We start from the raw sequence: 20314 nt of genomic DNA on the forward strand, positions 1-20314 counted from the left end.
TATAGATTGATTACCTGCCAAAACTGTAAAAGATACAATGGGCGGCAGAGTATAAAAAAGTGAAAAAAATGCAAAAAGAAAAAAAAGACAAACAACAAAGTACGGTTTAACACGAATATATACAATGAAATGGGCCCTCAACATCGAAATTCAAATAACACATTCAACTCAAGTCTGTCCCTCAAGAGTTACCCAAGGATGACCTAGAGTCATGAAGTTTTTATGAAAACTCGCTACTCTGGCAGGAACTGCCAAGGCAGGGTCTATCAATCCAAATCTACTGATCAAATACCGGTTTTTGGACCATGGTGGTAGTCCAAGCAGATACTTAGCATATTTAAAATAAATCGTGCGCAACTTTTTCTTCTCTGTCTGTGTGAAGCAACTCCAAAACGGAGAGATGTAGAGAAAACTCGGTAAAACAAATGCATTATACAATCGGGCTAAAATATCACGACTAAATATCGCCTTGCTCAGGACAAGCTTTCCATATGCAGAACGAACTTTTCTAAGGGTGTCAGCGATAATAAGTACGCGTGTGGCCTTGAGTGACATACCGATCGGGACTCCAAGGTAAGTAAGTGATGGAACAGGTTTGATTTCCGTATCATCTAGCATAACGCATATGTCCTCAGTCTACACTTTATAATTGAAAAATAACAATTCATTTTTCGATGGATTAAATGTATGGCCGACACGAGCATATTCTACCTTTAATGCACTAAAACAACTCTTTATTCCATTCAGGGTTCTACTAATGTTTAAAATGTCGTCGGCATAACCTATGAGCGACACATCAATCCCACATAAAATACAAGTTGTTGGTGCTTCATGTTGCACTTCGATTACGGAATTGTTGAATAAATCTGGTGAATTTACTGCTCCTTGCCTAATACCCTTATTCACTGGTATATCAATTTCTACAAGCATATCACAATCCCAACCAGGACACTTGATACTAACACAAAGATTGCTATATATTGAATCAAGGGGTCCGATGACCAAATTATCTACGCCTCTCCCTGCTTCAGAGAGTTATATATTTTTATGGATAGACAAATCGAAAGCATGGGCAACATTATGAGCTGCTAAAACTAAAGAATCATTTTCCTTCTCAGCGTCAGTCAGTATTGACACCATCGAGTAAAGGGCATGATCACATCCAAGCGATCGCTGGAACCCAAACTGGTGTGGGGGAACCGAGCACTTGCTTCTAATTTCGTCACGAATAAGAAGCTCAAATAGTTTACATAGTGTAGTCGACACAGTAATGGGCCTATATGAAGAGCACTGGGAGGGAGGCTTCCCTGGTTCGAGAATAGGTGTTATTACACCAATGCAAAAGGTATCCGGGACTATACCTCTGGTAACGATAATTTGGAATAATAATGATACATGTTCAAGAAGTTGTTCACTGCCATAGAGTAAATGCTGGCCACAAATTTTATCGAAGCCTCTCGAAAATTTCTTATTTAGCTTCTTCAGGCATTCAAGTATTATACTTCTATTAACTACCATGTTCTCTATCGGCAGTTTTAGCACTTCATCAAGCTCACTCCATTACGAAGTCCATAGCGCGTGGTTGAAACTTTTGAAGTGACTGACAAAGTAAGCAGTCCAGGCTTAGGGTATGAAAGATTGAACAACAAAGGTTGTGAGTGTTGAAGCTCGGAATTTAAACCACTGAATTGCTGGATAAGTCTGGCTTTTCTTGCTGTAATTATCACGTTACCCTATACGATACTTAAGAGACGATTTTGCCCAATCACGTTTAGTATGATCATCTACTTCCCAGACTTGACAAAATCTTGGTTTTCCACTATCACACCATAGGCGAAACCAGAACTTTGCAGTCTGGCATGCTTCTGTTAAATTTAGGTTAGTGGACCATCCTCTAATTTCAGTGTTTACTCGAACTTTTCGAGAGGGTACGGCTGCTGATTCGGCACACCGAAGGGCATGGCATATTGAGGCAGAGTAAATGTTCAACAGAAGTTTCTGCTCTTGGGCCGGGATGTCACTGTTGGACATCAGTAGCGGGAAAGGGACTTGGATCTTTTCAAGAATGCTATTACACACTTGTTGATACTGTTGGATTGCAGCATCATCAAGCATCCAATCTTGCACAACTTTGAGCGTTGGAGCTGCGCTTTTTTTTACTTCAGTGAACGGGCAAGCGAAACTCGAGGATCTAGGTAGTTGATCTCTAAGTGTACCACCCATTAGTACCAACAAAAATTCGTCATGGAAACTGAATGATGTAACAATATGGTCAAGATTAGGTACTGAGCCACTGTTATGACAATAACCGAAGTTTATATCTTTATCTACCACCTTGAAGCCATCTGGTAAGACTTCTAAAGCTATTTGTTGTTTAGGACTGTCAGTGTCAGTAAGGTCGCAGTTGAAGTCGCCAATAATTAAATATTCATGACCCGACTGCTTTATTCTCAACACACATTTAGCAAGTTTCTCGCAGGATAGGTTGAATTTTCTCTCTGATCGATCATTCTTGTAATTAGTAGGAAGGTAAACACAGATCAGAACAATACCATAGACGTCCACTGCGATAAAACTGTCTTGCTGCTCGACAAGTTTGGCAGAGATGTGATCTTTAATTACAATAGCAATGCCTCCAGATGGCCTTCCTCTACAGCTTGATTCCGCTTCTCTAATAAAGAACCGATGCTTGTCAGAGAACTTGACACAATCCAAGCTATCCTTGCTTAAGAATTGTTCTTGTATGCAAACTATGTCATGATCCTTGGCAAATTGTTTTATAATTGGCACCTTATCACGCAGATTTCCGTTCATATTCCAAGATATTACTTTAACAGATGAAATGGTGGCTCTTGTCATTGCGGTTTCTTCATTGCTTTTAGACTTTGGGACAACAGACGCTATAACAGGGGTGCTTATCAGATTTGCAAAGTGCACACCGAATAGGATTTTCGCAAGGATGCTCCTTTTTTGAAGCATGCCCTTCTTTGCCACATCTAGTGCAGCATTTAGAGTTTTCACATTTTGACGCTAGGTGTCCATAGTTTTGACAGTTGAAGCACCGGCGTGGGACACTAATAAACTCATCAATATGAATTCTTTCGTATCCTATCAAGGGCAGGTTCCGTATTGCATGTTGCAGATCACTTTTAAGGGAAAACTGCAGTTTGAAGGACCTGGTTGCTCGGATTTGCTCTGCTTTGAAGGATCTGCGGATTTGCTGCACACAATTCGGGACCACGGCTAATAGAGCATCAGCATCAATTTCTGTGGGTACAAGTCTAACTATACCAGAAAAGGTAGGAGTTTTCATTTTGGGGTCCAAAGTCGCATTATCACCGTTTAGAATAGCAACACTCAGTTTTTCGGCCGCTTGTTTGTCTTTCAGGTTTATACGCCATTCAGTTTGGGTTTGCTTCAACTCACCAACATGATCTGTTATGCTTGAATCGTTGTTACATAGTTTGTCAATAAAAGCTTTTCTCCCAGCAGCGGAAGGTGGCGGGTTGGCTGGCTTCTTAAGAATGACAGCATAGGTGGAACTTGTCGGTGCCTGTGTTGGCAGGCTATGCGTTGTTGAGTCCTTATTTCGGGCAATCAGTGAATCTAACTTCGTATTCATCTCGTTAATATTTCTGTTAACAAATGCGCTGATTCGGCTACCGCAAGAGGGGACTTCTTGGGGCATGGCAATAACAAAAGTCAGTAATTCCACACTTTTCAGATCACATTCTTTTAAGATTTTCATTATGTCGAGAACATTTTCACTTTCAATAGGTTTTATGGAGGGGCGTACGTTTGGATGAACAATAGAGTAGATGAGGATTTTAGCCTCCTTGATCGATTCTTTCCCAAAGAAGTCGGTGCACGTCTTAGCTATCTCATTTTTCGGTACACCACTGAGCATTGATCTTAGCACAAAGTTCAGTAAAGCATTCCAGACCAATTTTTTTGGAGTGGTCATCTTGGCCAAGGAAGAAGTCGCTCGTAAAATATTCACCGGCAACGTCCCTCGGCAAAAATTTCAAAATGGTCACCGGCAAACCTGCGCACGGGAGAAATTCTTTGGAGCTTTTACGTCAAGAAAAAGGAGGGAAGCGTTGCGCCCCGCTACCTATTCCCCGCAATTTAAGAGTCAAAGGACCCGGCATGTACCTCTACGGCTGTTGCAACAGGTGCTCTCCCCTCTTCTGCTCGTTCTCCTCCCAGAAAAAAAACCCAAATCCCGCTAATACAATAAAATCCTGGTTTGTGCCTTGACCTATAGATGGCGCTCCGATGTAGACCTTCGTAAAAGCGGTGTACCTTAGGTGAATGAAACAGGAATGATTTCGATGCGGAAGAAAAGTACTTAAAGTCGTTATTGTTTGGCGTTGTAGAGATACTGGAAATTTTGGTTAATGGTGGGTATTTTAATTTTGAACAACAGAGAACCGTGTCCTGAAGACGTTTCTTAACTCTGGCATCAGATCTTCACTTAATTGTAGGTAAAATTCGCTATAAGACTCTGTATATATATATAAATATATATATATATATATATATATATATATATATATATATATATATATATATATATATATATATATATATATATATATATATATATATATATATATATATATATATATATATATATATATATATATATATCATAATATGAACGCACTCTTAAATCCGCCATTAAGAATTATTATAGATAGCGCTGTTTTGCTTTCAAGCAAAGAGCATAAATTAGTAATAATGTTATAGGGCAACTCCAATTAAAAAAATCTATTCTTCAACACAAATTATATGAGAAGAATTGCGAACTATGCTTCCTTACTATTCCTAGGATCACAGATTCCAAATCGAGCACAGTCTTGGTTAAAGAATCAAACAAATTTATTTAGTGTCATTGCAGTTGGATTTTTCTGAAAAACTAAAAGTGATGTTAGCGCTACCACGACAAAATACTACTGAAATATTCCAACTCTTGCATTTCAACGAAAGAAATTCAAAATGAACTTTGAAAATCAAGAGAATGTAACAGTGACATGGTAAACCACGACAAAACACTATTGAAATATTTCCAACTCTTACATTGCAACGAAAGAAATCCAAAATTTACTTTGAAAAATCAAGAGAATGTAACAGTGACAAGGTAAACCACAACAAAACACTACTGAAATATTCCAGCTCTTGCATTTCAACGAAAGAAATCCAAAATGATCTTTGAAAAATCAAGAGAATGTAACTGTGACAAGTTAACCACGACAAAACACTGCTGAAATATTCCAATTCTTGCATTTCAATGAAGGAAATCCAAAATGAACTTTGAAAAATCAAGAGAATGTAACTGTGATAAGGTAAACCACAACAAAACACTACAGAAATATTCCAACTCTTGCATTTCAATGAATGAAATCCAAAATGAACTTTTAAAAATCAAGAGAATGTAACTATGACGAGGTAAAGCAAAACAAAACACTACTGAAATATTCCAACTCTTGCATTTCAATGAAAGAAATCCAAAATGAACTTTGAATAACCCAGAAAATATAACTGTGACAGTGTAAAACCAACAAAAAAATACTTAAATATTCCAAGTCCTTCATTTTATCGACAGAAATCAAAAATTAACTGTTAAAAATTCATAGAATGTAGCACTGACATGCTAAACCACGACAAAACACTACTGAAATATTCAAACTCTTACAATTAAATGAAAGAAATCTAAAATTAACTTTGAAAAATCAAAAGAATGTAACAGTGACAAGGTAAACCGCAACAAAACACTGCTGAAATATTCAAACTCTTGTATTTCAACGAAAGGAATCCAAAATGAACTTTCAAAAATCAAGAGAATGTAAGTGTGACAAGGTAAACCATAACAAAACACTACTGAAATATTCCAACTCTTGCATTTCAAAGAAAAAAATCGAGAAAATTTGTATGTGGCAAGGTAAAGCATAACAAAAGACTACTGAAATATTCCAACTCTTGCATTTCAATGACAGAAATTCAAAAATGAACTTTAAAACAGCAAGAGAATGTAACTGTGACATGGTAAACTATGACAAAACACTACTGAAATATTCCAACTCTTGCATTTCAACGAAAGAAATTCAAAATGAACTTTGAAAAATCAAGAGAATGTAACAGTCACAGGGTAAACCACAACAAAGTACCAGTGAAATATTTCAACTCTTACTATTCAACGAAAGAAATCCAAAATAAACTTTGAAAAATCAAGAGAATGTAACTGTTACAAGGTAAACCACGACAAAACACTACTGAAATATTCCAACTCTTGCATTTCAACGAAAGAAATTCAATATGAACTTTGAAAAATGAAGAGAATGGAACTATGACAGGGTAAACCACGATAAAACACTATTGAAATATTCCATTTCTTGCCTTTCAACGAAAGAAATTCAAAATGAACTTTGAAAAATCAAGAGAATGTAACTGTGGCAGGGTAAACCACAACAAAACACTAGTGAAATATTCCAACTCTTGCATTTCAACGAAAGAAATCCAAAATAAACTTTGAAAAATCAAGAGAATGTAACTGTGACAAGGTAAACCACGACAAAACACTACTGAAATGTTCCAACTTGCATTTCAACGAAAGAAATTCAGAATGAACTTTGAAAAATCAAGAGAATGTAACGGTGACAAGGTAAGCCACGACCAAACACTACTGAAATATTCCAACTCTTGCATTTCACGAAAGAAATTCAAAATGAACATTGAAAAAATCAATATATTTTAAATTTGACCATGTAAACAAATACATAACCCTACTTAAATATTCCAACTCTTGCATTTCAACGAAAGAAATCCAAAATAAACTTTGAAAAATCAAGAGAATGTAACTGTGACAAGGTAAACCACGACAAAATACTATTAAAATATTCCAACTCTTGCATTTCAACGAAAGAAATTCAAAATTAACTTTGAAAAATGAAGAGAATGTAACTATGACAGGGTAAACCACGACAAAACACTACTTAAATATTCCACTCTTGCATTTCAACGAAAGAAATTCAAAATGGATTTTGAAAAATCAAGAGAATGTAACTATGACAGGGTAAACCACGACAAAACACTATTGAAATATTCCAACTCTTGCATTTCAATGGAAGAAATTCAAAATGAACTTTGAAAAATCGAGGCAATGTAACTGTGACAGGGTAAACCACGACAAAACACTACTGAAATATTCCGACTCTTGCATTTCAACGAAAGAAATCCAAAATGAACTTTGAAAAGTCAAGACAATGTAACTGTGACAAGGTATACCATGACAAAACACTACCGAAATATTACAACTCTTGCATTTCAATGAAGTAAATTAAAAATGAACTTTTAAAAATCAATAGAATGTAACTGGGACAAGGAAAACCACAACAAAACACTAATGGTGGGAGGGGGAGCCAAAAAGTTGGGGGGATGGGGTCCTTCTGTGTCTCAAATGCACAAATAAAAAAGCATTAAAAAATGGGGGGCAAAAATTTTGAGGGGCCCTTTTGGGCCCGGGGGGCTCTTTGGGGGCCCCAGGGGGAATTTTAGGGTCCAGAGGCATTTAGGGGCCCGGGGGGCAGTTTAGGGTCCGGGGGCATATGGGGGACCGAGGGGACATTTTGGGGTTGGGGGGGCCTTTTGGGGTTGGGGTATGGGGCCTCACAACATTGTTCAAATGGAACTTGTGTGTTATAACGACCACAGAGTTTCGCCTAAATCATCTTCTAAGATGTCTCAAGCGGTTTCGCCCAAATCATCTTCTAAAATGTCTCAAACGGTTTCACCCAAATCGCCTTCTAAAATGTCTCAAATGGTTTCACCCAAATAATCCTCTAAAAGTAATTTCTACGTGTTCCTTTTGTTTTGGCATCCTTGCGCTGTCTCATTTGAAATTACTAGGAAAAAATTCCCGCGTTAATCTCTTCATCTCTAAGATGTTCCTAGCTACACTATTATGGTTTCGATAGAATATCAATTTATCACTCTGACCTAAGCATCGGAGAAGCCATATTTAAAAACAGAATATTAATTTATCTCTGTCACTAAAGACCATTTAGCCCTCAGACATAAAGATCAAAGAAGCCATAATGTTTCTTAATTCCCCTTTCATGGATCAGTAATTCCCCTCGATCATGCAAATCAATTTCTCGGAAATTTAGCTCCCCTTCTTTTATGTAATCAATTTCTCGGATATCCTCTCCCCTTTGTTTATGTAAATCACGTTCTCAGAAATCTGTCCCCCTTCTTGGATCGATAATCCTTGAACGAATTATGTGTAATCCGGAGATATTAGGGCTTCAATCGACCTTGACCCCATCCTAGATCAATACATCTCTCCCCCGTTAATGCGCATGTGCAAACTTCGTCCCGGAGACAATACACTTGGAAAAAACAAATAAATAGACCTTGAAAGGGGTGTCATTGACCCGTTAGAATCAATAAACCCTGAAAATACATCAAAGTGAGAAAAATCCTGTTTTTTCATTCTCAGTGACAAAAACCATAAAAACATGCATAAACTATGTTCACCCCGTACCTCCTGATAGGTCCCTATTACAGCCCTAGAAAGCAGGATGCAAACCCCGTTTTTCGTACAAGATTCTATTTGAAATAAGGTCAGAGTAGAGTGCTAACTTATACTTTGCGTACGCCCCTAGGAATTCCCATGCTATTTGCGTACGTCCCCTAGGAATTCCCATGTTATTCTACGACCGCTATAGGACCATGCTTTTTGCCGACCGCAATAGGACCATGCTATTTGCTTGAGGCCATAGGAACCACGTTCTATTTTTTTTAAAGTTGGCAAGGTATAATATGATCTAACATGTTTTGAGAGTATGATCGAAATTATATAACTTAAGCAGACTGTTTTTTTTTGTTTTTTGTTTTAGTTGGCAAGGTATAATGTGGTCAAACATGTTTTGGGAGTATGCACGAAATTATGTAAGTCAACCAGATTGTTTTTCGAGCCAACATCCATTTTTTTTTATTCGTCCTTGAGACTTCGTAAAAAATGTTCATACATTACGATTTAATTTTCATTATATTTTAACATATCGTAGAAAGTACATTGAATATTTTTAACTTTGAAAGAATGGCTACTTCAATTGTCTTCAACGTGAGTATAGCTTACTGAATTTCTAAATTTATTTCCAGATAAAAATTATTTTACCAGTAAATTCAAATTTCATGGGGACTTAGCCCCCCTCCCCCCTCCATCAATACAAACCCTAAAATATAATGAGTATACTCACTACAAAACACAAAGCACGCTTTTTTTCTATTATGTAAAACAAAAACCCTTCCTCCACTACTCTGGTTACGAGCATAATTCTGTAGTTTTACTTATCTCGTTCAAAATGGCCCTTTTCTCAATTTTGTGTGTTTAAGATATTTCGTTTTTTTCCGGTCTAAAAACCACATGTGTTTTTAATTACAGAGAGTCCCTTTTGAAGCCAGAGTTCAAACGTGTTTTATCTGAGCTATGAAAACAAAAGGTTGATGATTAAGACAAGGATTTGTATAATTCTCGTCAGGAAACTTAGAATTTATATAAAACCAAATCGTATTTAAATATTTTCTTGGGGAGACAATTTTAAGTTTTGTATTAATTTGGATTTTAGCTCACATTTAAAAAACTTAGTCGTATTAACAAACTTAGTCGTAGTTAGGTGAAAGTATGCATAAACATCTTCATTTATAGTCTAATTGCATGGCTACTAACGTAACAATGAGCATTTTTTTGTGCTTTCGCAATAAAATATCTCGTATTTAGCGAACTTCGCTGTAGTTAGTTGAAGTGTGCTTAAATATATTAATTTTTTCTTCTGTAAAAAGGGGAATCGTTTTTCCATGCTAAATTTTTCTTCTTTTTAAGGAGGAGGATTCGTACGATTACTCCCCCCCCGGAAAAGAGAGCTAAGGCTAACGGCATTACTCCAATACAACAAGTGGAGATAGCTGACCCATAGGGGGCCACCCACATCCATTCCAGACCGGCGCTGCCTGCCCAAGACCAACCAGTTCCAACCCCTATGCAGCCGGGTAGAAAACTGAAAAGAGAGTGGATGATAGCTCATAACGTTACTGCTGCTGCACAAGATTGTGAGGTCACCCCCTATAGAGCATTGCCGGGCCCTTCACGACCAATGCAAGGCCAAAATGATGTGGCCCCTACAGCTCTCAACATGCAAGCTGTAAATCTAAATGTGAGTTTTCAAATATTATTTCTCGCTAATGATTCTTTTTCCCAAGTCAATTTGAAGGACCGAAAATTGTACCGCTAGACATAATTTGCATAATAAAGAATTTGATATGAGATGCGAGACTTAACGGTTTCAATTTTATCATGTGCTCCGGAAAATCTTTGAAAATAACAGACTACACATTGAAAATAGGCTATTTTTAGGAGATATCATGATTTTCACTATTTTATTGTGTGTGTTTGTGTGTGTTTGTGTATATGTGTGTATGTGTGTGAGTGTGTGAGTGATGCATGCGCCGCTTATTTTTCTGTCTACCCGATAATTCATGGAGATAGTATAATGAACAGTGCAAATTCAATAACGACGTAATGATTTTGACTATTTTATTGTGTGTATGTGTGTGTGTGTGTGTGTGTTTGTGTATGTGTGTGAGTGGTGCATGCGCCGCGTCTACTCGATAATTCATTGAGATAGTATAATGAATAGTGCAAAATTCAATAACGACGTAATGATTTTCACTATTTTGTTGTGTGTTTATGTGTGTGTATGTGTGTGTGTGAGAGTGGTACATGCGCCGCTTATTTTTCTGTATACCTTATTATTCATGGAGTTACTAAAATGAATATGTCAAATTCAATAGAAATCTAATAATTTTCATTATTTTATTTTGTGTGTGTGTGTTTGTGTGTAAGTAAATAACAAAATTTGTAGTTTATATTGCATAGGTTCTGTAAATAATGCTAAAAGCAAAAGGTATTTAGTTTAAATAATTCTAGGAGGAGGAGGAATTGAGTTTTGTGGGGGGGGGACAAACACATATCAAAAAAGATATGTGTTAAATATTCAGGTAAACATACAACTAGAAATGAACATGATTTTTCAACTTTATGAAATAATGCTTATTTCACATAGAAAATAAAACCTTTTTTCTATTGATTAATGAAATAGCACCGCCATTGGATCATGAACAACCAACATTTACTGGACCCAAACCAATTCTACCACCACCAATGGAGTTTAGAGACGAACCTTCATTAGTTCTAGACAATATGGAGTGGCATAGAGGTTTTCTTAAGGATTGTTTTGGGAACATGACTAGCGTAGACGATTTAACTTGTGATATTGACATGATGGAGGATCCAGAGTGGGCAGATAGATTTATGCATGACCATTTAGGGGATGTTACTAGTGCATCTGAACCGGGTCCTCATAAAGAAATCCCATAACAGGACAATACAGAGTGGCTTGATCAGTTGTCCCCAAACACCTTGGAATACGTACTATCAGGCCTAGGGGACCTCATGCCATCTCCAACCATTGCAATTGAACAGACTGGAGTGGTGTTATTGACAATTCTATGTCACCACCCACCATTCCGCTTAATGATTCACCTAGTGGTAGTAATAGTAGTAGTAATACAGCAACACCAATGCAAATTATTGGACCTAATTTTTAAGGGGACATTTTTGACGATGACTTTATAATTAGTGAATTGGATCCTGTACAAATAGGTGCAGGACCTGAAAATAGTGGCACGTTCCTGGAACTACGTGAATTTTATTTGTTAGAATCTTCTCTCGGTCACTTACAAACACATAGGGTAGATTTTAATCCTCCCGAAGAAAACGTGGTTAACGGGAGCGTTATTTTAACAGACCCTGTAAATGTTCTTCATAGCTACATCGACCGAATTCAAGCACAGATAGAGAGTCAGATTCAGAATTGGGGGGTCAAGGGGGGATTAAAGCATCGGTAAATCAAAAAGTTTATTTACAAAAGGGGACATCTGTGGACATTTTTATTTTCATTTTTCAACTAGCAATCAAACTTTTTACCCTGGTCTAAATGAATTTTAGGATAACTTTTTCAACTGGGTAAATAAATTAATATTGACTTTGGACACGTTTAACGAGAGGGGAAGCAGGTCCACAATTTTATACATTGAACACATGGATCTGAATCTCAGTAGATTTAAAAAAAAAACTTTATTTTAAGGGTAGGGCGGGGTAGTCGACGAATACTGGGGACATCTGGGGACATTTTTATTTTCATTTTTCAACTAGCAACCAAACTTTTTACCCTTGTCTAAATAAATTTGAGAATAACTTTTTCAATTAGTTTAATAAATTAATTTTGACTTTGGACACGTTTAGTGAAAGGGGAAGCTGGTCCACCACTTTATACATTGAACACATGGATCTGAATCTCAGTAGATTAAAAAAAAAACTTTATTTCTAGGGGAGGGCGAGGTAAAAGAATAAAATGCCACCCAGATTTGTCGGCTACAAGAGGGGTTAAAGGTTTCAGATTTGACAGGGACTGCAATGCTTTAAATATGCATTTTTAGCAGCAGCCCATAAAACATTGAATTATAAGTCAACAATGAAAAATCTCGACGGACTTGCTCGTAATGGTGGAGAAAATTTACCTAAAGAAAATCTTGATTGTTTAGAGGGAAAGAATCCGGTGTCCTAAAAAGAAATAACCGTATTCGAAAAGGCAAACAAAAATCTTGAGTTGGGGGTGGTTGTTCTCCAGTATGACACCGAATTTGTAAAGGGGGAAAAAAACCAAATAAAAAAGGGGTTTTGTTTTCAGTTAGGACACTGATGGTGGATAATGTTAAAAATTAGGTTTGGGTTATTTACAAGCCTCCCAAAGATGTAAATTCCTACGGCCATTTTTCCCCGTTACAGCAATAAGTCAACTCTTGTCCCAAGGTGTGAAGAGAGGGGGTCGTCACTATTGCCCCATGTGCCTTTCCGCATTCACATCTGAGCAAACATTCTCGGATCACATGAGACATTACAAAATTCATGGCAAACAGAGAATAGAAATGCCTGCAGAAGGCAAAGATACTTTACAATTTAAAAATTTCGAAAATTCCCTGCTACAGGTTGATAAAGTATCTTTGGATTGTTAATCAAGACTGGTGGAGGTATCGGACCCATCAAGGCCAAATACAGTCAAGGAACACAAACTAGTTGCGTGTCCCTATGCACTTGGCCGTCGCGATTCTAATAATAAAATGTAGCTGGAAGAGGTTTTTTTGCTATGGATGAGGAGGGTAGCATGGAAAAGTTATTGGTGTCTTTAATAAAAACAGCGAACGGTGCAATTTCACGATTGCGTCTAACAAACTACCCAATGTCATTATCAGATAAAGAGCAACTGGCAATAGAAAAGGAGACAATTTGTTGGGTTTATAGGAGTGCTCTTGCCCCAAAAGACGCGGTCCAGGATCATAATCATCTTATTGACCCCAATTCAACGGGGAAAAGTAACTTTCGGGGGTGGGCTCAAAATTCATGTAATTTAAAAATTAAAAAGCAACTATTTCTTCCAGTTTTTATACAGGTTTCTAAATACGATCTGAATTATGTGCTACCAGCAATGGCACATCTTCAAAGAAATGGAACAGTGGATGATGCATGGGTGATAGACAGCTTTTCCTACAAAATCATTCCTAAATCATCGGAAAAGTTCCTTGTTTTGGAATTTATGCGGAGATTTGTTGAAGACGACGTTGATGACACGAATAAAATTCGCTTTTTATATTCCTACAGTTTTTTCACTAAATCATTGAGCGAATTAATACAAGTGCAGAAAAACGATGACGGCTGCAACACTTTCCCCCATTTCAAGCAACAATTTTCAAAAGATTTATAGGATTTGTTGACGGTCAAGTGTATATATCTTTATGTTGATTATTGTTCCATGTCGAGATTCGCCGAGGAAACTATTCCTTCGATTGAATAGTTTTACGACAGTCTACACGACCTTAGGTGCACCCCCGATGAATACTTTTTGCTAAAAAAGTGTAGGCAGAGGAAGGGTGTAAAAATGGGTTTGACTACTGCAAGCTGTATTTCTCGAGTGATGTGTTAACTTTGTTAGACATTATGCGTAAAAATACGGACAAAATCTATGGGGAATTTAATCTTGATTTGGGGTATTATTTTTCATCTCCTCATTTGGTGATGGACCTCATCCTAAAAATTAGCGGGGAAAAAATTGGGCTAATCACTGACATCGATCAGCATCTGTTCATGGAGAGGTCAATGAGGGGTGGATACGTTTTTCACGGGGATCGTATCTTGGAAACTGATCCAACTGGAGAGAAGACGGGGACAAAATCGGATGCAGTTTTCCTTGATATGAAGGAAAACTGCATATTTCTCTTGATATTTCTCTCTACCCCTCGACCATGTATCATTATGTGCTACCCTGCGATGACTATAAATGGCTCAATGACCCTCAAGCTCCTCATTTCCCCAGCATTGACAGCGTTGAGAAGAATGGGCAGGTTGTATGTTCTTTTTAAATTGACGGGGAGATTCCAGTTGAGCATCCCAATTCAGTAAAGGATTTTGTTTTCCCATGCATCAATAGACCTGTGACTAAGGACTCTGAGCCCCCGCAATAGGTATTTAGACGAGGTGAACGGATTGCATTGGTCACCATCAAAACAAAAACTTATTGCTGACATTCTACCGAAAAAAAATATAGTTGTACATTACGGGGCCTTTAAATGGATGTGAAACAACGGTTTTAACGTCACAAAGTTTCATAGAGCCTCATAGGGGCGAAAGGTTCATAGGGGCGGCCGCCAGCAGGGGCGCACCGCCACTACCAAAGTTATCTTTTTTTTACTTAGAGCCGAATTGACAATTGACAATTGACAATTGACACTTTTCTTAAACAATATTCCACTGAATCTACTGCTAATATGTAAAATTAATGCATTATTGGTGATATTACTAAAATTAATAGGCAAACTACTGTTTTTGAAATAAGGAATTACTTTCGGGCTACCATAATGTTTAAGGTGGCAAAAATACTAGAAACTAAGCACATAATATTCCATTTGTGTGATACGAAATATAAAGAAATTCTCTGCGGCTTTTATGACTATGAACTACAAAAAGTTAAAAATAATAGTGAAATCTATCAAATTGAAAAGATATTAAAGACTTATACTCGCAGGGGTAAGAAACAGTTACTTGTTCGGTGGCTAGGATACAACTCTGATTTTGATTCTTGGATCGGTGTAAAAGATATTGACAATGCCCAATGATTTCTATGTAACATTTATGTCCAACGTTTTTGATCCGCTTTGCAGTGAATTCAATACGACAAAGGATATTTGGATAAAAATCTCCCCCACCATCAAATATGACAATGCGTATGAAGTGGCTCTTGTCAACTGTGCTTTAAGGGATATACATGCTATTTAGAGGAAAGATCATGTGTACGATATAAAAGCTATACCATACGATTGGTCACTCTTTGTCGACTATGAATGAGTTGAAGCACTTAAATCTAGGGAATATCCACATGCTAAATTAAAATATGTTGAACACGTTGATATGAGACATTTCTGTCAAAGAATCAATAGAAAAATCTCATATCGTAAGAATGGTAAATTCCATTTTGATTATTCATTGGAACACGATAAGATTTACATTACCTCACCTGTTGACACCGAAATAATTATTCTCAATGATAATCTGAGAGACGTTCTTGGCTTTAAACAGAATATGATCACTGGGAAAAGTGCTGTCACCGTTTACGGGATGGATCAAGTTATTTTTTCTGATCATTCAACTTTCTTCGCTTCGGACACCTGCATATTTCTTTATACTTCCTTTGTTGAAACGTCTATATTCGGTACTACAATAGTCACCTTCCTTCTCGCTATTGAACGAAAAATAACCCCTCAACTTCTTCATTACTCTACTATGAAACATCTTCAGTATTTTCCTGTAAACACTTCATGTTTGGAAATATGCCAGATAAAACTAAGAAGTAAATTGGGTGACCCTCTAGTAATAACAAAAGGCTTAGCAGTGATAACATGTCATTTTCGACCCATTGTTGGCGACAGCACAATCACCTAAAATGAACAATAGAAGAATTCCATTTGCCTGACCCGATATCGATTGTTATATTGGTGCTTTGAGTCCACGTCAAATAGGCAATGGATTGGACTACTACAAGGGGAGTACTACAATGTCTGGCTATGGTCTTGAAAGCTGTTTTGCTAGGTTATTTCGTTCTGCACTACCCCTTGCCAGAAAATATCTTGTACCTGCTGCATCAAATTTTGCTGCCTCAATACTACAGGACTGGGGGTCGGGCAAGAATTTCAATGAGAGTGTTAAGGAAAATATTAGATCTTCAGTAAGAGCCGTTGGTGAGCAACTAAAATCTCGACAAAATGGGGAGGGATTGAAAAAGATGCGTGCGCGTTATTCACTCATCAGTCTCCCCCCAGGCGGGAAGTAAAGGACATCAACAAGGACTTTTATAAATAAAACAAGGAAGACAAATAAGCAGCAGAAGAGTAAGCAGAAGACGATTGTTAGATCAAAGAATTATTTCTTCTCTTAAGATGACTTATTTCACCCGGAGGGAATCATACCCATCAATTACTTCTTCATTGAATCTATTCAATGCTGAAAATGTTGATTTCAGTGTCCTGTATGGCTACTATGAACAATTTCATCCCCAACAACCCCTTTCGGAAAATATACACTTTCAAATATTTTCCATAAATTTTCAATGAAGACTATTTCATTGATTTGTCATCAACATTTATTGATTTAAATGTTGCGGTGAAGAAAAAGTCGGATAATAAAGCTCCACATTCTGCCGATGGCCTCTTCTTCCAAAACTATATTCTGCACAATCTATTCTAACAAGTTTACGAATTTATTAATAGAATATTGGTGAGCACTAGCAATACTTTATCCAACTATGCAAGCTACATACAATTTATGATGATGACACCAAAGGTATACAAGGAGTTGAGAGGACAATCATTGGGCTATGAATATCGATCAGGTGTTGATAATGACGGCGAGTTGACTACTGCAGTAACCCAGGAGTTTCATCTGGTTGGAAAATTAAATCATGTGACATTCAATATATCCCAATGGCTACCCCCCCAATGTCAACATTGACATAAAGTTGCAACTGGCCCCATCGAATTTCATTTTGAGAAAAACACTTCCTGCAGCACCCGATGCAAATGTCATTATCACAACGGCAATTCTCCACATTCGAAAACAACAGGTTATGAGCTCTGTTGCATTGGCAGTGGAAAAGCTAAGAGCCAATGCTAACAACATTAAACTTCTTGTCCCCCATACGATCACCAATCAACGTCACAGTGCCACCGGCTCTCGTAGCTATACCGATTCATCATTAATCAATGGAGAAATCCCATCAAAATGGGCTTTGGACTTTGTGAAGGGTGGCAGTACCGTTGGATCCTGGACTGAATCCCCCATGATTTTAATTTTTTCGGTATATATAGCCTTGTGTGCAAAGTGAATGTTATTCCACTTTACACTCTAACATTAGACAAAAAATACTATAGAACTCTTTACGAGTTGACAATGCAATCACTATATCGTTAATCTCAAAGATTTAAAAATGGAATAAACGACTCAATGTTTTCAAAAAATCATGGGGTTATTGTTCTGGACTTGTCAGGGACTCAGGACATGAGTATAGGACGAACAAGGAGTATAAGTTTAGTGTACAATTGCTGATTCTCTGACTGAGAGTATCAGGCTAATATCACTGAGTCAATTTGAAACCTATTGGGAAATCACACCCGACGGCAGTGTTCTACTAGACTTAGCACCATGAACACAAACCAAATAATCAACGTATTTAGTATGGATCCATACATGTCCCAGTACAAGTCCTATTGCATACCTTCGGACTTCATTGAAAAATTCCAAGTGTTAACAATACCCTAATCATTGTTAATAGCAGTCCATCGACTTTGAAGACTGGCCATTGGCTATGCATCTTTCAAACAGCGAAGAATATTGAATTTTTTGATCCTCTTGGCCTATCGTATAAATTATACACTCCATACATCAGCAACTTTATTGAAAACAGTGGGGAATCCATTATTCAAAATCAACAAAGAGTGCAGGATTTAACGGCTAAGACATTTGGCTTCCATGTGCTACTCTTTGTCATGTTCAGACGTTGTGGCTACACCTACAAAAAGTTTCTCGATATCTACGTTGACTTATCTTGATTGAATGACTTTCTAATGCAAAATAAACTTACAAGCGTATTTAATATTGATTTTAGTGCCCTACGAATAAAATGTTCTAAAAATATATGTGAAATTGTTTATTAATAAATGATTAAAAATTATATGCATTATAAAACGACTTTTCAACTCTTTAGATTTCATCTTCTACTGGGTATAAGTATTTGTGGACACCAATTAGTGCAGGTAGATTATCTGAATTCACAGTATACTGGTCCTGATGTACTGCAATGTCAGGGTCACATTTTCTACAGTAGAGTGTAACTTCACTCTTGTCTTATCTCTTTGTATAGTCAATGATACTATTCTCATTCATTCTTTATAATTCACATGTTTCCATTTGCCTATTTGAAGCAATTTCACAGACAGTGTCCTCAAGTGTCGAATCACATTCCGTCACAGCCAAATAAACAACAGTGGGTTTATAATCATAATACCCATTGTCTTCACAACGATGACGTAGAAACCAAATTCTTTTGATGTTCCAACAGTTGCATTGCTGCCTCAGTTCCTCCTCCCAAAACAATCTAAAGCCACATCGATCCTAATATCTAAGCAATAATGTAGAATAACAGTTGAAATTATTTCCACTTATAACTGGATATTTATTCTTCATCGGATTAAAATTATTACAATGGCTATTGGAACAAAGGTAGCCATTAGGATGAGATTCACAGATCTCTTCATGACAGGAATTACACCCTTTAATTTGTACAGCATATCCTTAATGCGATTTACACGGATTGCATAATCTACACTTTTCATCACAATCATCAATCATTGTGCAATTCTCACATGATGACCAGCTGCCCAGTGTGTACATACATAGCGGACATGTATGGAACATTTTTTCATGTGTTGACACTCTCACTGCCACAATGAAACTGAGCTACCAACAACAAAAAATTGTCGGAGATAGAGAGAGGAGTAAACCATCCTTGAGCACCATCTTTCTCATGAAAAAAAGTCCTAAATTTCTAAACTAACGTTTAAAATCATATACACAATATCATTTTGACGTGTCCTGATCAATATATCAATAAATTGTGTAAATGCATTTGGACCACGACGTAGAAGCTTCATACAATATTCTAATGATTGAGAATCAGTTTTCATTGTATCGACAAGCATTCCCCGAGAAAATATCTTCCTTTTAATAGACAGCTCTAGAAAATCCTCATCTAGAATCAAACGTTTTTCCATAAGCACTAGATTCCTCATGATTCGCTCTCTCTCAAATCTATCCATTTTTTAGAGTTCTAACACTCTCACAACCAACTTCAGACTAACCAGAATTTTTTCTACTCTAAAAAATATACGCTAGTCTACTATAGAAAGAAAAATACCATTGATTTAGAAACATTTTTATTGAGCATAATTACAATAATGATATTCACTGATGCATTTTATTCTCATCAATATATTTCGATAGGACATCTAATGCTGACCGAAGTTTATTTATATGGAGAGTATTCACTTTTCCAGCAAAACATAGTTGCTCCTCCTGCTTAAACTTGCTTAATGATATCACGTATCTAGCAGAAATATTGTCCTATTCAAGGCATAGTCTACAGCCAGCGGTTATTTTCACAGCCACATTGGGTACTCGTATAACCTTGCTGCTAATACCGGCTCCATCATTAATTTCCAATAATGTAAATGCAAAACTTATTTTTCTCTACTAATGTCCTCGCAAATAAACTATTCCCTCTGAATTCAATTCTCTTGCTAATATGAATTGTAGTGAAACCATTCCATTTATTCAAATTTCAGCGGCTCCTAGAACTTCTATAGAACGTGGTTCCTATGGCTTCAAGCAAATAGCATGGTCCTATTGCGGTTGGCAAATAGCATGGTCCTATTGCGGTCGTAGATATAGCATGGGAATTCCTAGGGGCGTGCGCAAAGTATAAGTTAGCACTCTATTGGTCAGTCAGACGGATACCCAAAGCAATCCGTAGGTAATATCTCTGGAAAAGATTTAGCAAATCCTCCTCCGTCTTTCGGTGTATCTACACTT

The sequence above is a fragment of the Artemia sp. Qi Xiang Cuo genome, chromosome 3 (assembly GCF_049724085.1).
Source record: "Artemia sp. Qi Xiang Cuo chromosome 3, ASM4972408v1, whole genome shotgun sequence".
Lineage (NCBI taxonomy): Eukaryota > Metazoa > Arthropoda > Branchiopoda > Anostraca > Artemiidae > Artemia > Artemia sp. Qi Xiang Cuo.